Raw genomic sequence first — 15,858 nt, 5'->3', positions numbered from 1 at the left:
GAGGTTGAGGTGGGGTGGGGAGATTAATGAGATGCCATATGTAAGGGTCCTTAGTACGGGGCCTGGCACAAAGTAGGTGCTTAATAAATATTTGCTGGGTTTATAGTTAAATATTGCTTGATGGGTCCCATCACATACACTCAGTTTTTGAGATGTGGTGGAGAAATGCTGGGCCACCTGCTTCCTGTCTTCCCAAGCTGGCACTTCCACTTTTGCCCCACTAATCAGTGATGGACCTCATGTGGGTATCTTCCATGAGGGGGAGGTTCTGAAGCCAGCACCAAATTCAGATGTGATTCTGCTATATCATTATTACCCAAATTTTCTAATTTGGATTCAAAATTAATGACCTCTCACCTCTCCGTGGAAAGCCTTCCCTCACAGCCACATGATTTTAAAAAGGAGCTCTCACGAATACAAACTCCATTTTCCCCCCAAACAGAATGGGTCTGAAATAGGAGTCCATGTGTCCAAAGCAAAGCTGGGGGATGGTGGTTGGCACTCACAACCTAGGAAATTCTCAAGGACCACAAAGGCCAGAAAATTGCTTTTAAATGAAAGAGATATTTCCATTTCACTGTAGCCCCTAATGTATCACATAACTCTAATATTCCTTGTCCAACTGAAATACTTGAATCCAAATAATTCTTAAGTCATTTGGACTCTATTCAAATGTGAATTCATCTCTTTAATCATCCTTCCCCTTATTTTTGAAATAAAGACTAATATTGAAAGTTGAGTCTATTTGTGGATTCTTTTTTTTCACTCTAAGGTGTTTCTTTTTTTATGGTCACTGTTGCTTTCTTCCCCATCATTACTTACTCATCAGTGTCTTGAAAATCCTAAACTTGTCTTTTTCCATTTTTTCATTTCCCTTCATTTAAATATTGTGGACAGCAAGCAGACTGAATAATGATGAATATGATTAATATTCAGACTTAATAAGTCTTATGAAAAGACCTTTTTATTCCAAGGAAGGAGGATGTGTTGTTTTGGCAGCATATGGTGTCACGGTGACAGAGTCGAATGTAGGGTAACCGGATGGGGGGAAACGGCATGTCCTGGCCATACTGACCCTGAGACGGGGGGGTCACACATATGGTATCATCTTCCAACATGTCCAGAGGAGGAAGGGAAATGTCCCCCAGAAGTGCGTTTCTATGTCACGTCTGTCTTGGGAACTTTCTTGAATTGAAAGATTGTCTTGGTGTGTCTCTGTGACATGGAGTGAGACACATCATGCTCAGATGTGCAGCACCTTCTCCTGATGTTCTCCTTTTCCTAAAACACCTATGATAGAGAAGACCATATGAGTATCCAGAAATGGCAAATACTCAGCTATTTCACCACAACTCTCCACTACTCTGCCTATGGCAGACATCACCAATTGATCATAGCACTGTTTTCCAAAAACCACACATACAGCCACTACCAGTTGATTGCAGAGTAAGCACACAAGATAAAGAAGATCTTCTGCCTCTACTAAGTAAAGAAGAATAATACTTAGAAGAGCATTGGAATGTCACCACCACTGTATCCTTTTCCAGAAACCTCTTCAGTGCTCCAAATCCCAGTTGCCCAAAGGTTTGAAAGAGAAGGGGGAGAGGTCAGCTTTGCTTTCTACATAGCAATTTGGTTTGAAAACTTGTCTCCAAGTCTCTGAGTGTGTAGAAACAAGCAAATTGAATGAATTCACTTTTTTTCTTAATAGAACCCCAGTCCATAGCTTTTGAGCAAGGTGCAGATTTATCTTTATTTATTTGCAATTTTCCTCTTGAAATCATATAAGATTACCCCTCCCCCCTCCCAAACCCTACAACTACTGTTTTTTCCTCAAATTCATGATGTTTTTACTACAGGGATTTTTTTTTTTTTTTTCAAATAAGTTCCTGATGTTACTTTATCCATGAGGCCTCAGTCTGAGGTGGAGTTTTAGTATCAATCTAGAACCAAAATTAATTCTGCCATCTTATAATTTGCCCAGTCAGATGCAAAAAGAAAAAAAGTATATGATTTTCAAGTACTTTCTACACTTGAGACTAAAAATGGCATTTTTTTTTTTCTTTAAGCAAATGCAACTCTCTGGGTACTTACTGTAAGAGGATTTTAGTCACTGGAGACTTTTAAAAAAAGATCTCAAGCGAGAAGCTTCATTTTTTTTTTCAAAAGGATATTTACTTTGGAAAATGCTACGTTTAGAAAAATTGTGCCTTGGATGACAACTGGCCCACTAAGTTTCACTGTTTTTTGAGGGGTAGAGAGGGGCGGAGGTTGGAGACTGTGTGAAGGCAGTTCTGTTCACCCACCAGCCAAGCAGGATTTGGGAGTTCATTTTCATTCATTTATTTTCATTCATTCATTCAGTCAGTCAGTCAACAAATGCATATTTAGGGTCCGCCATATACAGAGCGCTGTGCTAGACAATGGGACTATAGCCATGGGCAAAACACTTTCCTTGACTTCCCACTCTTCTCAGCTGGGCACGCCAGAGGATGATGCCCTAATGTCCTAAGGCAGTAGTTCTTGTAGGGGCAATGTTGCCTCCCAGGGGACCTTGGGCAATTTCTGGAGATCTTTTTGGATGTCACAATTGGGGGATGGTGCTACTGGCATCTAGTGGGCAGAGGCCAGGGATGCTGCTAAACATCCCACAATACACAGCCCCTCACCACAAAGAGTTATCCAACCCTGAATGTCAACAGTACGGCTGTTGAAAAACCTTGCCTTGAGGCATACAAGATGTTTAAGGAACTAACTTCTAGTCAGTGCTTCTAGTTAAGCACCATCCTTAGGAGAACTGAGAAGATAGTAGCTCAACTCATCTTCTGTCAGGCTTTCTTCTCTCACCGAACTGTGATTGAGCGAGGTTGGTACCATTGCTCTCAGGGCATGGTCCATAGACCAGCAGCATCAGTGTCACCCAGGAGCTTGTTAGAAGTGCACACTCGCAGACCCCACCCCAGGTCAGCTGGATCAGAATCTGCACGTTAACACAATCTCAGATGATTCGTGTGCACGTTATAGTTTGAGAAGTTACAGCTCTAATCAAACATGAAACAGAAGTTTTAAGTTACAATTTTGATAAGTGCTAGTGCCATGGACTGAACGTTTGTGTCCTCCTCAAATTCATATGCTGAAATCCTAACCGCCAATGTGAAGGTATCAGGAGGTGGGGTCTTTAGGAGGCAATTAGGTCATGAAGGCAGAGTCCTTACGAATGGGATTAGTGCCCTTGCAAGAGAGACCTCAGAAAGCTCCCTCTTGCCTTCCATCATGTGAGGACATGGCAAGAAGACAGCCATCTATGAACCAGGAAGTGAGCCCTCATCAGACACTGACTCTGCCTTGATTTTGGATTTCCCAGCCTCCAGAACTGTGTGAAATTAATGTCTGTTGTTTAAGACACCCAGTCTATGGCATTTTTGTTACAGCAGCCCAAATGGACTAAAACAGCTACAAAGGAACCCAGTCTGAGGGGTCAGGGAAGGCTTCCATGAAAAATCAGCCTGTAAATTGAGGGATAGATTAGGAATCAGCCAGGAGAATAGGGTTCCTGGCAGGGGGAATATCACGTGCAAAGGCTCAGAGGCAGGAGAGAGCTTGGTCAATGGAGGATCTGAAAGAAGATGCTTTGTGTCTAGAGTCCTTTAGCGTGGTGTCCTAAGTAGCTGAGCGAACTGGTCAGACCAGGGTTGGAATCCCATGAATGAGAATTGTCCCAGGTGCCCCAAGTCTTCTGTGAGACAAAGCAAGAATGATCCTGCTGAGAACAAATGCTGCTCCCCAAGCCCTCTGACTTAAGGCTACAGAGCCATTATGTCGATACATCTCAGTACAGATTTTGTAGTTTATGACACATTCTGGCAACGTTTAGATGCAATTTCAATGAGCCAGAATGTAGTATTGTAAACCTAAAACTGGATATCCCTTGAAGCTGTTAGAATCTGGCAGGAGACCTGCTCCCAATTACAAGCACAGTTTCCAACTTCACTGTTCCGTCCTCAAAGCGTTGAAAACAAAATCAATTTTTAATGAGGGACTACTAAATACTTTGCATTCTACTAACGTCCCCTTTGGACTTCCAAGCCCCAGTATATCTTACACCCAAGAAATGAAATGACCCCTGCTAACTGATTTGCCAGAGCAAGCGGGTATCCTGGGGACCTTGCTGCCAGTGCAAATATGGCAACAAATGGATGGGAACTAAAGCATTCTGTTCCCATCCCCCCTGATTCCCATCAGCGCGTGGCCAGCCTCCCAGGGCTGGGTGGGAAATCGGGATCAAGAGAAGTAATTTCAATACGCACAGACAGTATACCCTTGGCTGCTTGACTCCTCATCCCTAGCCTATTACTAATCTTACAAACCATCCATTATCCACTCGGTATCTGGCAAATGTGAACTTGGCCCACGTCAAAGCCGAATGATGAGATCCAAGTTAGAAGAAGTGGGAGAAAGAAGAGAAAGTACAAAGATGAGCCAGACGGTTTTCCAACCTGTAAGGACGTGTTGTATTTACCAGGCCGGCTACGAAAGCCAAGCTCTGTTCCCGTTGTTTGTCTTCTGCTCGGGGCCTGGGTTATGTTTGGTGCAAACAGGTCAATGCTCCCCCTCACTTCCATCTGATGATTGGCGTATTGTTTAGAGCCGACGAGGGATGATCTTGTGCTCTGGAGGAAGTTGGCAAGAAAGTTTAATTCTATAAAAAGAAACGCGCGGTCAGGATACGGTTTTCTATTCTGAGTCAAGGCAGAGAAGGGAGTCAGAAATTCCAACCCAGAGGGTCAGGACGGGCTCCAGGACCTGTTGAATCACATCTGAAACATGTTCCCCATGCTCCTTTCTCCTCCCTGTTCTTACAACTGGCCAACTGGGATTACACAACTCGCACTAATTTTATTCCACATGTGGCTGTTTCTTATTAGGAGGCTGTATCTTATTTTTTCCTGTACCATGTCATCTCTCCCGATTCAGGTGAGTAATTCCATTTCTTAACAGGGGGATTCTGTTCACACTCCTGGCTGGACTCAAAAAAACATGTGCACTCGAACTTTTTCATAAGGTGAGAACCTTTCTGTGTCTTTTAACCCTAGAATCTTTGTGGCAGAGCCTTTGTTTCCCCATTCTGAAGAGCTCAACTCTTCAACAGGAACCGATGGAAAAGTGAATATTTGAGTCAATCAGCAGAATGGTTTTGGTCACCCAATACCCAACAACTGTTTCTAAAGGGTTTTGTCCCCACCTCCACCCCCCAGCCCCCAACTGGAGTGGCGCGTTTTCTTTTTAACTGAATTCGCCAGATGTTTTGGCGGTGCATAAACCTGGCTTTCCTGTCTTCCGAGTAGATGAAATAGGATCCAAATCACAGCATGTCGCCTCAGCTTCTCCAACCAAGTACTTAATGGTTCTTGAGAATAATGCAAAGATTGGGTCCAGTTTTCTTTAGGCCTTGGGCCTATCGGATCCAGGTGTTGGCATTTTCTGGCCTTTGCCTTAGAAGGTTTCTAGGGAAACCCCAGATTCATGAGTATGAGTCGATTTCCCCCCTGTTACCTTTCTCTATCACTTGAATGTTTCTGTCCATGTATCACAAACTGTAAAAGTACACCCCCAAATCCCCCGAAGGGTGAGCTGCAGGAGTGGCACACACATGATTCAACCACATCTGGAGAAAAACCGCTCGCGATTCCCCTTCTGTCTTTGCAGCTCCGGGCCCCCCTGGACCAAAGGGGAAATAGGACCCTTTCATCGGCCTCCAGCCTCCCTCTGCCTCACGCCCTGTTTTGCTTAGAACAAGCCTCAGCATGCCATACCACCTCGCCAGCCCTTTGCCAAAATCCACGAATGGCACAGAGAGCACATTAAACAGATGGAATGCAACATACATGTAAAGAAATAAGAGCTCTGCCAGGAAAGTTGGCAGCAGCGCCGGAATGCTTTAAACAGCGTGTGTGTGGGTAGAAAGAGTGAGCCCAGAGCCGGCGAGGCTGCCTCATTCTCAAGAGCTGTTTCTTTTACAGCCATGACCTGTTTTGCCAGTCAAAATAAATACGGTGTTAAATGCCCCCTTTTACTGGCTCCCGATACCTTGGCAATGCAGTTTGAAATATGACCTGCTCTCACTGGAAAAATGGCCTTTTAACTGAGTGGAAAGGATGTGCCCCTTCTAGGCAGTAAGTAGGAGGGTCATGGATGGCGGGGCCTTCTGAACACAGACCTACTCAGGAAGCAGGAGCAGGAATGGCTGTGGAGTCAATATTGCTTGTTTAGAAGTCACTGCCTTTAGAAGGTTCCTGGCAGACACAGGGTGACACTTTGGAAGCACAAGGCTGACTTGCAAGGCTTTCTGTCCCCTTTGATTTCAGCAGGAACAATAAAGCAGTAGGCCTGAGTGTGGGCTACCTCACGAGGCACCTCGAGACAGTCAGGCCCTTCCTTCTAGCCATGCTAACCAGGAACGGCCACAGGGTCAACCCGCTCATGCCATTTAGCTTTGTGCACACCCCATGGCCACAGTCACCCCATAACCACATTAGCATCTTGCCTAGATGGAAGTAGGTGGATTTCCCCCCAAGAGTCATCATCGCATTTTCTGCATACTAGGCACATCAGATGTATTTTCTGAATCATCCCATTACCTCATGAGATAAGGATATTGCTACTCCTATTTTATATATGAAGAAACTAAAGTTCAGAGAGGTTGAGTCACCTGTCCAAGATCGCACAGTGGTTAAAAGGGAAGCTGGAATTTGAACCCAAGTCTGTCTGTTCTCAATGATCAGGCTGTAAGGGCCCCATGCTAGCTTCTACCCAAACAGCTCAAGGCAGGAAACCTGCAGAATCACCCTTCTTCATCCTCAGAACCGCCCTGTGAGGCAAGGTATTGCATTCCCCATTAAGGATGCCATAGGATGTGTTAGTTTTCTGGGGCGGCTGTAACAAATGATCACAAACTGCATGCTTAAAACAACAGAAGTATATTTGCTTGCAATTCTGGAGGGAGGCCAGAAGTGAAGGTGTTGGCAGGGCCATGCTCCCTCTGAAGGCTCTGGGAGAGGATCCTTCCTTGTCTTTGAGTGGTTGCTGGCATTCTTTGGCTTGTGGCTCCATCACTCCAATCTCTGCCTCTGTCTTCACGTGGCCTTCATATGTGTCTCCTCCCTTTCTCTTCTCTTCTAAGGACACTTGAATTGGACTTAGCGCCCCTTCTTATCCCAAGACGCTTAACTTAATTACATCTGCAAAGATCCTTTTTCCAGTAAGATCACATTCCCAGGTTCCAGGGATTTGATTCTAAATCTTGGCGGGGGCATGAGGGGGCATTTTTCAGTCTACCACGTTGGGAGATGATTTATTCAGTGAGGGTCTTCCTGATTTTGCAGGTCTGCAGGGTATATTATAAAATTTTTAAGTACTTTTGCCATCCCATATCCTTTTTTAAAAAAAGATTTATTTATTATTTATTTATTTATTTTCTTTATTTTTGGCTGCATTGGGTCTTAGTCGTGGCACGTGGGATCTTTCGTTGTGGCGTGTGGGCTCTTACTTGGGGCACGCGGACTCCTCTCTAGTTGTGGCGTGCAGGTTTTCTCTCTCCAGTTGTGGCGCGCAGGCTCCAGGGCACGTGGGCTCTCTAGTTGTGGCCTGCGGGTTCTAGAGTGTGTGGGCTCTGTAGTTTGTGGCACGTGGGCTCTAGTTGAGGCGCACGAGCTTAGTAGTTGTGGCGAGTGGGCTTAGTTGCCCAGCGGCATGTGGGATCTTAGTTCCCTGACCAGGGATCGAACCCTCATCCCCTGCATTGTAAGGCAGATTCTTTACCACTGGACCACCAGGGAAGATCCCCCATATCCTCTTTTTTTAAAACAATGAGTATAATAACAACCAACGCTTCATGAAATCTCACCAAGTTCTGCCACTTAGTGTCACTTAGTCCTCACAGAAACTCTACCATATAGACATTGTTCTTTCCTTGCCGGACAGCATAGGAAAATAAAACTGTGACAGGTTAAGAGCCTTGTCCAAGATCTCACAGCCAGGAACTGGTAAGGGTAGGATTGGAACTCCAATCTGATTCTGTAGTCTGAGTTCTCAGGCGGGATACAAAACTGCCTTTTCTTGGAAATTCAGGACTTGGTTGGGAGACCGTGGTTTGGAAAGAGGTGGAAGTATGGGGGCAATGGGACAATTTATGCCATGTTTAGCCAAGAATTATTCTTGGACAGAATATCCATAAAGGCAGAAAACAAGGCGTTTGATTGGGAAGGCAATCAGTGCATTGGTTTCTCTCTTTATTTTTGTGATTGAGGACCACTGTCTTCTCTCTCTGGGCTGAAATTGGAGTCTTCCTACAGAGAAACAAGAAGGTGGAGGCCAACGAGGAAATGCCCATTTTTATTGTCTTCCAGATTTCGGTTCAGTGACATCTGCCAATAGTTATATTCTTATTGCAGAGAAATTTTCACTTTTGTTGTGCAATCATCTGACGCAGATGAGGTAGACCATGGAAGACAAAAGGCAGAGCTGCCTATTTGAGGATGGCTGCGAATGGCAGACGACTTCTTTTCCTATCATCCAGTGACCACATCTACCGATTCAGGCTCCCTGGTGAACAAGATCCAACTTCTCTTTCAGTCAGAGCTACTGATGGCTAAGTGTTTTGCAGATATTGTCTCCTTTGGGCTTCTCAACAACCCTGTGAAGCCAGTTCAATACTGACCTGGTCTGATGCTCAGGGAGGTCGAGTCTTTGCCTGAGCATGCCAACCAGCAAGTGCTAGGATCTCTCCAGGTTGCCTGAGTCCAGAGTCTGAGATCTTAGCTGCTGCGATACCCTCTCACCAAACCCATGTACCAAGTCTCCCCACTGCCTCGATTAAAGGAACTATAGATAAGGTAAAGAGGACATTTCACTCATTCATTCGTTCACACATCCATTCACACGTGTGTATCTGTGTCTGCACCATGTGCCAGGAAAGCCAAAAGAAAACCCTTTCACTCATGTGTGCACCCTGGTCTCTGTGGGTCTGGCACCTTGCTGGACTTTGGGAATAGGAAGACACCAGCTCAGCCTTAAAGAAGTGGAGAAAACAGATGTCAGTTCATCTAGGACAGCGTGCTAGATGCTATTATGGAGATATGGAAGGAGAGATCAAGAGAGAAGATGGGGTCAGGGAAGGCTTCGTGGAGGAGAAGACCCTTAAGCTGAGATTTGAAGGAGGAGGAGGAAAGTGTCAGCCAGAGAAGGAAGGACTGGCCCGCATTTTAGGCGGTGAGTTGAAGATCAGGAGGCACATACGAATCTGGCTCTGCCAGGTCACGTGTTTGATTACCTCTGTATTGATTGGTAAATAGCCAGTGCCTGCAGCCCACCACGTGCCTCTCTCCCCACCCTCTCTCCCCTGGGACTCCATCCGCTTCCCCGTAATGTGGAAATGGAAGGGTTAACACCCAGTACAGCAGGAAGCTCCAGGACTCCAGTCCAGCTCCTTAGTCCTTTGCAGGTAGTGCTGATGCCCTACCGGTTATTAGGATTTGAGTTTTTACCCCTGGGTGGCCAGGAAGCAGTTGAGTAAGAAGGCACAGAGGTGGGGCACGATGCAACCAGCACAGCTAAAAGATAGGGAGCCACAGAAGTGCTGGAGGTGAGACTGGAAAGCTACGAATGGCCCCCTGGGGAAGGACCTTGTGTGACATAGAACAAAAACAGACTTTATCTTGAGGTTAATGTGGAGCTATTGGGGGTTTCTTAGGCACGCTATTTCTTATTTGATGTGTAATGATACTCGGTGTAATGCAATCCTCTGAAGTCTAGTTTGATGCGTTTTGACAAGTGTTTATGCCCCGTGACCACCACCCCTACATCGATATAGAACATTTCTGTTCCTCCAGAAGGTTCCCTCTGTCCCGTCCACAGGAGGACAGGGGAGCTCCATGATGACGCTCTGCATTTTTCAGGCTTGCATTTGGAAAATTCTTTTGCTCATTTCTTGAGCCCCTCTTGGATGCCGCACACTGTTCCAGCTGTAGAGAAGAGGGATGGGATGCTTTCTGGTGGGGAGATGCCTTTGGGGAAAAGGCAAAAGGCGATCGTGGTATGCAGAACTGGCTTCACCGGCAGGTGACCTAAGCAGTCACGGGGCCCCACGTTGGATTTAATACTCTGCTGTCACCATCTTGAAATCCCACATAATTTTTAACCAAGGGGATCCATGTTTTTATTTTGCACCAGACCCCGCAAACAATGCAGGTGGGCCTGGTGGTACAATAGAAATTAACAGTGAGCCACGAGAGAGAGGATATAGAGGGTCTTACAGAGAAGACCATCTCAGGAGGAGTAAGGAAAGAGGTCAGGTGAAGAATGAATGTCACCCGAAGGATCCAATCCCCCAGAGTTCTCTTTCTAGGCATAAGCGCAAGGTGGTGGAGACTTTTCATATCTGCTACTGTTCCTATAACTCTCCCCACGGCACCAGTAAATGTACATGGACTCAATTAATTACAATGACTAACACATCTGACAAGCCAAATATTAGCTCGCAAGAACTGAGCACACTTATAAGTATTAAGTAGAGATACAAATAATTAACAATAATCTCACTGGCATTATTATCTTCTAAACAACTGTAAAAAAAAAAAAAAAATCACACCTTAATCCAGAGCAAAATGAAAAAAAAAAAGGGAAATGAGACCTTTGCCAGCTCTAGAAATGCAGGTGATACAACGAAGAGAGATACGGTTTGGTAGGTTTTATTTGCTCTCATGATGAATTTAATCAGCCTTCCTTTGCTGATGTCAAAACCAAAGTAAGTGCCTTGGTCCCCGTTTCTCCCTGCTGGGGCCAGATGTCTGATGGGAAGAGGCTGGCAGAGGGCTTCCAGGAGGCATAATTACCAGAGGCTCAAGGAGTGATGCTGGCATCCCCCTTGGAAAAATCCATCTGATCAGCCTCAGAAACGAACTCTTGTCTCGTCTCTGGAATTTGGAATGAAGAGAAGGTGAGTGGCAAGGAATCCAGTTGACTCTTGGCGATTGCTTCTTCTTCTTAAAAGGAATTCTGGAGTTAGGCATTCAATCGAAAACCCCAAAATAAATACCTGGGCTGCAATGATATTGCAAGTAAATATTTCCAAAGCCAGGGAATCTCGAAACAAACATTTTTCCCAACTGATGTTGCCTTCCACACACTATGAGAAGGAAGCTTTTGCAATTATCTGAAAAGCTTGCCCCTAAAATCTCTATTTTGGCCTAAATGATGTGGTTTTGCTGCTTTGGGCTTCCCAGTTCTCTGGAAGGTGCAGAAGCCCTTGTCTTCATCATGTTAAAGTCTTGTTACCTTTGGTGGCCTTATGACTCACTGCAAATCACACAGGAAACTGAATACGTTCTCTCTTGCCCACCTTGATAACAATGGTGGCTACCATTATTTTGTATGAACTACATGCAGGCTCTATGATGAGAATTTTGCCTGCATTATCTTATTTAATCCTCCCAATAGGAAATTGTGTTGGCTCTGCCTTCAGAATGTATTCTGAACCTGGCATTTCTCACCACCTCCGTGCCAGCACCCTGGTCCAAGCCCCCAACTTCTCTCACCTGCATGACTGCAGTATGTGCCTAACTGGTCTGCCCGCTGCTGCCCCTGTCTGTCTGTGGTCTACTTTCAACATAGCAGATTAAATAATGCCTTTGAGATAGAAGTCAGCTCAGGTCAAAAACCTACAAGGGCTCGTTATCTCTCTCAGAGTAAAATCGAAAGTCCTCAGCATGGCCCACAAAATCAGCTCCTTCCGTTCTCCCCCAAATGCACGCTAGGCCCGGCACACCAGTTTCCTCTGCTTTCTGTGAGCGTGGCAGAACACTCGTGCCTCAGGGCCTTTGCACGACCTGTTCCTCTTCCTCCCCGATAGCCACATGACTTATCCTCTTTCTTTCTTCAAGTCTCTGTTCAAATGTCACCTTCTTAGTGGGGCTTATGCTGATCACACCATTTAAAATGCAGACCTTCCCTCAGCTCTCCTGGTCTACTTTTTTCCTCATAAAATGTATCACCATCTAACTACTTCATAATTACTTATTGTTATGTTTACTTTTTGTCTCTCCCCACAAGGCCAGGGACCTCTTTCTGTTTTAGTCAGTGCTGGTTAACAGTATGTGTTGCACAGTAGGTGTAGTGATATAATAAATGTTTGTCAAATGAGCCATGAAGTATGTCCTATAACCATATTACAGAGGATGGAACTGGGGGACTCAGAGGGGTTAAGTGACTTTCCCAAGGTAAGTTAGTTGACGGCAGAGTTGGGACTTGAACCCAGGTCCTACTGTCCCAAAGCAATTTAACTACTACGGCTTTACTGATCCCAAGTTAAGCCCACCTTAAGATACGCTGATTATTGCAAGCTACCATTCAGCAAAAGCCCATTTCAAGACCCTGCTCACCTGGTCTGGTATTTGGACAATTCAAGGTTAGTGCGATTGTGCTTAGTCATAGTCAGAAATGTTAAATTTCCACAAGTGTAACAGAAAGTGAAACTTACATGAGAAATCCTGGGTTAACCGTTTGATTAGTGTACTTTGAATAACAGTTCCCCAGTTGCTCATGTGATAGTGATAGTTGGAATATTCTAAAAGTGAGATCTTAGCAGATGGAGTTTAAAGCATAGATAAGGTAATTACATAGTAATTATCTTCATCTATGTACTTACCCGCCTAGACTCGGGGGACGTGATAGAGAAACTTAGGGGAAGTTTTTCCCACTCAAGCTATGTCCTCTATGGTCAGGAGACCAGCCTTCTGAGATTTTAAAAGCAAATCTTGATAAGGTTAAACATATCACCCCACAATTCCATTCCTACGTATATACCCAAAAGAGTAGAAAACAGGTGCTCAACAAAAATATGTATGGGAATGTTCATAGCAGCGTTATCCATAATATCTAAAAGATAAAATCATCCAAAATGTCGATCAACTGATGAATACATGAATTGCGGTCTATCCATACAATGGAATATTAGCCATAAAAAAGAATGAAGTACTGATACATGCTACAACATGGATGAACCTTGAAAACATTATGTTATGCCAAAGAAGCCAGTCAAAAAGGCCACGTGTGGTATGATTCCATGTGTATGAAGTGTCTGGAATAGGCAAATCCATAGTGACAGAAAGCAGGTTAGTGGTTTAAGAGGGGCTGGGGAGAGGGGAATGAAGAGTGACTGTTAATGTGTATGAGGATTTCTTTTGGAGTGATGAGAAAATTCTAGAACCACACAGTGCTGGTGGTTGCTTAACACTGTGAAAGTACACAATGCCACTGAATTGTACACTTGAAAATGGTTAAAATGGTACATTTTATGTTACATATTTTTTTGCCACAAATTTTTGAAGTAGATCTTTAAATCCTGGCCTTGGTAGCAGGACATTTTGGTTTGGTTCTGATTTGGTACGCAGATAGCTAAGGTTGAAGTCTCTTCGTGACAACTCTAGACTAAGAAGAGCTACAACCTGTCAGATTAGGCTGTGTAACAGCCTTGCATCTGTGGCTTGATTGGATGGTAAGCACTGTGGAATAGAGGCCTGATTCTCTGCACCCTCAGAAATGGTGGTGAGTACAGTGCTATTCAGACATGCCGGAAAGCCAATTCTTCATTTCCTTTACCATTGCCAAAGTCATATACCCTGTTGTAAAAAATCTAAATCTATAGAAGGGATGTGTTCCCTCTCATCTGCACTATTCCCACTTCTGGGTTTAGCCACCACCATCTACAACCATGTGTATATCCTTTTAGACCTTTCTCTACTCAGGTAGAATCATCTACATACAAATGTGCACGTCGTTGAATAGGCTTTTTTTTTTTTTTTTTTAACAAAAACAAACTTATACTCTACGTATTGGTCTGCAGTTTGCTTTTTTTCACTCAATATCATATCACAAAAATCTTTCCACATGAATACATACAGATTTATCTGTTTCTTCTTAATGGCTACGTAGCCTGGAAATAACAGCATTTATTTAACCAGTCTCCTCTTGTTGGACAAATTATCTTTCACCCTCACAAACCAGGTTGTGAGGAACACCCTGTTCATGTATTCTTGCTTACTCGTGGGAGTTTTTCAGTGGGAGAGATTCCTAGAAGTGAAATTGCTGGGTTGAAGTCAGATCCTTTCTGTTCTGTGACTTTTCAAGATCACGTCAGTTTGGGACACAAATGTGTACTGTCTGTGGCCTTAGGACAAAAAGTCTAGAACTTAGAGCTTGTGATCAGGCTTTGCTCAGCTCCGCGTTCTACCCTGCATTTTGCAACTGTAGCTATTTTCATTCATTTTATAGGCTCACTGTCTTCAGATTGATTCCAGCAGAGGGAAAAGAAATCAGGTCCTTCTGTGCCATTCTTCAAACATTTAGAGGAAATTGATTTTCCACATGGGCTGTAGCCAAGGGAGGGATGCACTGGCACAGAAGTCCCTGCGACAGGCTATTACAACCAACACTTGCAACAATTAGACTCAACCCAACTTGAGATACTTTATTAGCGAGTGTAATTCCTCATCAGGCTAATATTGCAGATTGCCAAAAGCAGCAGCAATTCTAAAATAGGATTTCCTTCATAATCCCTTTTAAAGGGAAGAACTTGAGGAGACTTGAAGCGTCTGGAGAAAGAAAGCTTTTATTCTCTTGACTGAGGAAAGAAAGCAGTTGGTCCAAGAAGCTGATAGCCTACCTTCCCTTTCTGCTCTTACCTCTTTAAGGTGCTTTCTCATGGCATTAGCTAGGAGGTTTTCACCTGCAAAGAACAGAAACAGACAGGTTTGGGGTTGGTTGACTCAGCATCTCAACAATCTCACTGGAAATCCAGGTTCTTCCCAAAGTGCTTAAGAACACTGACTCTGGAGCCAGACTTTTTGGTAGTGAATCTCAAGTCTACCTCGTAATAGCTGTGTGACCTTGGACAAGTTACTTAACCTCTCTGAGCCTCAGTTTTCTCATCTGTTAAAAACAGGATAGTAATAGTACACCAACTCATAGGGCTGTTGTCTCTGCTAAAGCAAGGGCAGGCAAACTTCATAAAGGACCAGGTAGTAAATATTTTAGGCTTTGCTCTTGGCAAGGTAGTTGGTAGTTTCTGTCCAACCACTCAGCTCTGCTCTTGTAGCATGAAAGCAGCCGTAGACACCAGATAAATGAGTGGGCATGGCTTTGTTCCAATGAAATTTTATTTATGGACACTAAAAGTTGAATTTTATATAATTTTCATGTGTTGTGAAATACTGTTGCTTTTATTTTTCTTTAACCATTACAAAATGTAAACACCATTCTTAGTTCACGGGCCACCAAAATAGGTATGACCACCCCTCTAAGCTAAAGCACATAATACATTTAGAATAGTACCTGGCAAGCCCTAAATGCTCAATAAATGTTTGCTGCTATTATTGTTGTTATTATTACCACATCCACCATCATCCTCTGGCCACTCTTCCACCTCTTCATGTTGCCTTCATCCCCCAGCCTGATAGCAAGATGGTGGCCAGAGTTCAAGGTGGGGCATCCAGAGGGAAAAGAAAGACTCTCCTTTCCTGTGACACTTTGTTAGGAGCAAGGAGATCTTTCCTCACATGTCTCACACGTGCCCACTGTCTCAGTCACCAGCGTGGGGTCACATGGCCTCTGCAGAACCAATCACTGGTAAGAGGAGGGATTATTCTTTGACCAATCAGGCCCACCCCTGCAGCTGGGGGTGGAGTCAGTTTACCCTCAGTCACGTGCTGAATGGGGACTTACTTGGCAAATGCCTGACCCAAACAGAGCTTTTGTTAGGACAGAGCAAAGTAGGACACGGATACTGGGTAGACAACCAGCAAAGCC

General features: G+C 44.3%; 1 protein-coding gene across 7 annotated transcripts in view; it reads left to right on the top strand.

Moving 5' to 3' along the window:
- The window catches only part of SPRING1 (SREBF pathway regulator in golgi 1), a 319,961-nt gene extending 306,108 nt beyond the window's left edge, over nucleotides 1–13,853 (top strand). For 4 of the 7 annotated variants that reach the window (XR_014234477.1, XR_014234478.1, XR_014234482.1 and 1 more), the window contains 2 exons: nucleotides 4,926–4,974; nucleotides 8,406–13,853. The gene's annotated coding sequence lies outside the window, so the exon portion shown is untranslated. Of the gene's footprint in view, nucleotides 1–4,925; nucleotides 4,975–4,998; nucleotides 5,063–5,706 lie in introns of all 7 variants that reach the window. The other 3 variants (XR_014234480.1, XR_014234481.1, XR_014234479.1) reach the window with 2 other exon arrangements.
- The last annotated feature ends 2,005 nt before the right edge of the window (nucleotides 13,854–15,858 follow it).

This window comes from Balaenoptera borealis (genome assembly GCF_965194805.1).
Source record: "Balaenoptera borealis genome assembly, chromosome: 14".
NCBI classification, from domain to species: domain Eukaryota; kingdom Metazoa; phylum Chordata; class Mammalia; order Artiodactyla; family Balaenopteridae; genus Balaenoptera; species Balaenoptera borealis.
The sequence above is the reverse complement of the archived record's forward strand: the minus strand, read 5'-3'. Positions and strand labels throughout refer to the sequence as shown.